Raw genomic sequence first — 5,000 nt, forward strand, 5'->3', positions numbered from 1 at the left:
CACTTTCCTTGAGTATGTCTCCTCACGGAAAAGGACGTCTACCCGTGGCACTTTGGTAATGGCTCGGCAGCCTATTATAGGGGGGAGGGGTGTCGTGATGCTGAAACTCGAGTTGCCCAAAGGCTTGCTGGGCGCAATGCCAGCAAGATGCACGTTGCCTTGCCATCCCCTAGGCACACTAGCAAGCACGTTGTGGTTGTGGTGTGCCGCCGGGCTCCCCCGCCCCCCACGGAGGCACCCGCCGTTGCAACGATGGCTCGGAGCGTTGCAACGGAGGAGCCAAATTTTCATATCTCAGAATTGGCTCGTGCATTTTTCGTGAAATTTTGAGGGAACCTTGGTAATATTATGTGAAGGCTGCACAAAAAAATCCAGGTCAAAAATCGCAGGTTTGCTCCGTTTTTCATTTTTTTTGAATTTCCGGCATTCCGGGCGGTAAAAAAATCGTCAAAAAAAATCGGCACGGTGTAAATTCACCAAATTTGGAGGATGGAAAGTTCTTATTTTTCTAGAGGTTGTTGCAAAAAACGGCGTCAAAATTCGACCTCTAGAGCACTTTCCTTTAGTATGTCTCCTCACGGAAAAGGACGTCTACCCGTGGCACTTTGGTAATGGCTCGGCAGCCTATTATAGGGGGGAGGGGTGTCGTGATGCTGAAACTCGAGTTGCCCAAAGGCTTGCTGGGCGCAATGCCAGCAAGATGCACGTTGCCTTGCCATCCCCTAGGCACACTAGCAAGCACGTTGTGGTTGTGGTGTGCCGCCGGGCTCCCCCGCCCCCCACGGAGGCACCCGCCGTTGCAACGATGGCTCGGAGCGTTGCAACGGAGGAGCCAAATTTTCATATCTCAGAATTGGCTCGTGCATTTTTCGTGAAATTTTGAGGGAACCTTGGTAATATTATGTGAAGGCTGCACAAAAATATCCAGGTCAAAAATCGCAGGTTTGCTCCGTTTTTCATTTTTTTTGAATTTCCGGCATTCCGGGCGGTAAAAAAATCGTCAAAAAAAATCGGCACGGTGTAAATTCACCAAATTTGGAGGATGGAAAGATCTTATTTTTCTAGAGGTTGTTGCAAAAAACGGCGTCAAAATTCGACCTCTAGAGCACTTTCCTTTAGTATGTCTCCTCACGGAAAAGGACGTCTACCCGTGGCACTTTGGTAATGGCTCGGCAGCCTATTATAGGGGGGAGGGGTGTCGTGATGCTGAAACTCGAGTTGCCCAAAGGCTTGCTGGGCGCAATGCCAGCAAGATGCACGTTGCCTTGCCATCCCCTAGGCACACTAGCAAGCACGTTGTGGTTGTGGTGTGCCGCCGGGCTCCCCCGCCCCCCACGGAGGCACCCGCCGTTGCAACGATGGCTCGGAGCGTTGCAACGGAGGAGCCAAATTTTCATATCTCAGAATTGGCTCGTGCATTTTTCGTGAAATTTTGAGGGAACCTTGGTAATATTATGTGAAGGCTGCACAAAAAAATCCAGGTCAAAAATCGCAGGTTTGCTCCGTTTTTCATTTTTTTTGAATTTCCGGCATTCCGGGCGGTAAAAAAATCGTCAAAAAAAATCGGCACGGTGTAAATTCACCAAATTTGGAGGATGGAAAGATCTTATTTTTCTAGAGGTTGTTGCAAAAAACGGCGTCAAAATTCGACCTCTAGAGCACTTTCCTTTAGTATGTCTCCTCACGGAAAAGGACGTCTACCCGTGGCACTTTGGTAATGGCTCGGCAGCCTATTATAGGGGGGAGGGGTGTCGTGATGCTGAAACTCGAGTTGCCCAAAGGCTTGCTGGGCGCAATGCCAGCAAGATGCACGTTGCCTTGCCATCCCCTAGGCACACTAGCAAGCACGTTGTGGTTGTGGTGTGCCGCCGGGCTCCCCCGCCCCCCACGGAGGCACCCGCCGTTGCAACGATGGCTCGGAGCGTTGCAACGGAGGAGCCAAATTTTCATATCTCAGAATTGGCTCGTGCATTTTTCGTGAAATTTTGAGGGAACCTTGGTAATATTATGTGAAGGCTGCACAAAAAAATCCAGGTCAAAAATCGCAGGTTTGCTCCGTTTTTCATTTTTTTTGAATTTCCGGCATTCCGGGCGGTAAAAAAATCGTCAAAAAAAATCGGCACGGTGTAAATTCACCAAATTTGGAGGATGGAAAGATCTTATTTTTCTAGAGGTTGTTGCAAAAAACGGCGTCAAAATTCGACCTCTAGAGCACTTTCCTTTAGTATGTCTCCTCACGGAAAAGGACGTCTACCCGTGGCACTTTGGTAATGGCTCGGCAGCCTATTATAGGGGGGAGGGGTGTCGTGATGCTGAAACTCGAGTTGCCCAAAGGCTTGCTGGGCGCAATGCCAGCAAGATGCACGTTGCCTTGCCATCCCCTAGGCACACTAGCAAGCACGTTGTGGTTGTGGTGTGCCGTCGGGCTCCCCCGCCCCCCACGGAGGCACCCGCCGTTGCAACGATGGCTCGGAGCGTTGCAACGGAGGAGCCAAATTTTCATATCTCAGAATTGGCTCGTGCATTTTTCGTGAAATTTTGAGGGAACCTTGGTAATATTATGTGAAGGCTGCACAAAAAAATCCAGGTCAAAAATCGCAGGTTTGCTCCGTTTTTCATTTTTTTTGAATTTCCGGCATTCCGGGCGGTAAAAAAATCGTCAAAAAAAATCGGCACGGTGTAAATTCACCAAATTTGGAGGATGGAAAGATCTTATTTTTCTAGAGGTTGTTGCAAAAAACGGCGTCAAAATTCGACCTCTAGAGCACTTTCCTTGAGTATGTCTCCTCACGGAAAAGGACGTCTACCCGTGGCACTTTGGTAATGGCTCGGCAGCCTATTATAGGGGGGAGGGGTGTCGTGATGCTGAAACTCGAGTTGCCCAAAGGCTTGCTGGGCGCAATGCCAGCAAGATGCACGTTGCCTTGCCATCCCCTAGGCACACTAGCAAGCACGTTGTGGTTGTGGTGTGCCGCCGGGCTCCCCCGCCCCCCACGGAGGCACCCGCCGTTGCAACGATGGCTCGGAGCGTTGCAACGGAGGAGCCAAATTTTCATATCTCAGAATTGGCTCGTGCATTTTTCGTGAAATTTTGAGGGAACCTTGGTAATATTATGTGAAGGCTGCACAAAAAAATCCAGGTCAAAAATCGCAGGTTTGCTCCGTTTTTCATTTTTTTTGAATTTCCGGCATTCCGGGCGGTAAAAAAATCGTCAAAAAAAATCGGCACGGTGTAAATTCACCAAATTTGGAGGATGGAAAGTTCTTATTTTTCTAGAGGTTGTTGCAAAAAACGGCGTCAAAATTCGACCTCTAGAGCACTTTCCTTTAGTATGTCTCCTCACGGAAAAGGACGTCTACCCGTGGCACTTTGGTAATGGCTCGGCAGCCTATTATAGGGGGGAGGGGTGTCGTGATGCTGAAACTCGAGTTGCCCAAAGGCTTGCTGGGCGCAATGCCAGCAAGATGCACGTTGCCTTGCCATCCCCTAGGCACACTAGCAAGCACGTTGTGGTTGTGGTGTGCCGCCGGGCTCCCCCGCCCCCCACGGAGGCACCCGCCGTTGCAACGATGGCTCGGAGCGTTGCAACGGAGGAGCCAAATTTTCATATCTCAGAATTGGCTCGTGCATTTTTCGTGAAATTTTGAGGGAACCTTGGTAATATTATGTGAAGGCTGCACAAAAATATCCAGGTCAAAAATCGCAGGTTTGCTCCGTTTTTCATTTTTTTTGAATTTCCGGCATTCCGGGCGGTAAAAAAATCGTCAAAAAAAATCGGCACGGTGTAAATTCACCAAATTTGGAGGATGGAAAGATCTTATTTTTCTAGAGGTTGTTGCAAAAAACGGCGTCAAAATTCGACCTCTAGAGCACTTTCCTTTAGTATGTCTCCTCACGGAAAAGGACGTCTACCCGTGGCACTTTGGTAATGGCTCGGCAGCCTATTATAGGGGGGAGGGGTGTCGTGATGCTGAAACTCGAGTTGCCCAAAGGCTTGCTGGGCGCAATGCCAGCAAGATGCACGTTGCCTTGCCATCCCCTAGGCACACTAGCAAGCACGTTGTGGTTGTGGTGTGCCGCCGGGCTCCCCCGCCCCCCACGGAGGCACCCGCCGTTGCAACGATGGCTCGGAGCGTTGCAACGGAGGAGCCAAATTTTCATATCTCATAATTGGCTCGTGCATTTTTTCTAAAATTTTGAGGGAACCTTGGTAATATTATGTGAAGGCTGCACAAAAAAATCCAGGTCAAAAATCGCACGTTTGCTCCGTTTTTCATTTTTTTTGAATTTCCGGCTTTCCGGGCGGTAAAAAAATCGGCAAAAAAAATCGGCACGGTGTAAATTCACCAAATTTGGGGGATGGAAAGATCTTTTTTTTCTAGAGGTTGTTGCAAAAAACGGCGTCAAAATTCGACCTCTAGAGCACTTTCCTTGAGTATGTCTCCTCACGGAAAAGGACGTCTACCCGTGGCACTTTGGTAATGGCTCGGCAGCCTATTATAGGGGGGAGGGGTGTCGTGATGCTGAAACTCGAGTTGCCCAAAGGCTTGCTGGGCGCAATGCCAGCAAGATGCACGTTGCCTTGCCATCCCCTAGGCACACTAGCAAGCACGTTGTGGTTGTGGTGTGCCGCCGGGCTCCCCCGCCCCCCACGGAGGCACCCGCCGTTGCAACGATGGCTCGGAGCGTTGCAACGGAGGAGCCAAATTTTCATATCTCAGAATTGGCTCGTGCATTTTTCGTGAAATTTTGAGGGAACCTTGGTAATATTATGTGAAGGCTGCACAAAAAAATCCAGGTCAAAAATCGCAGGTTTGCTCCGTTTTTCATTTTTTTTGAATTTCCGGCATTCCGGGCGGTAAAAAAATCGTCAAAAAAAAATCGGCACGGTGTAAATTCACCAAATTTGGAGGATGGAAAGATCTTATTTTTCTAGAGGTTGTTGCAAAAAACGGCGTCAAAATTCGACCTCTAGAGCACTTTCCTTTAGTATGTCTCC

The sequence above is a fragment of the Arachis ipaensis genome, chromosome B7, assembly GCF_059453495.1.
Source record: "Arachis ipaensis isolate K30076 ecotype BB chromosome B7, ASM5945349v1, whole genome shotgun sequence".
In the NCBI taxonomy this organism is placed as follows: domain Eukaryota; kingdom Viridiplantae; phylum Streptophyta; class Magnoliopsida; order Fabales; family Fabaceae; genus Arachis; species Arachis ipaensis.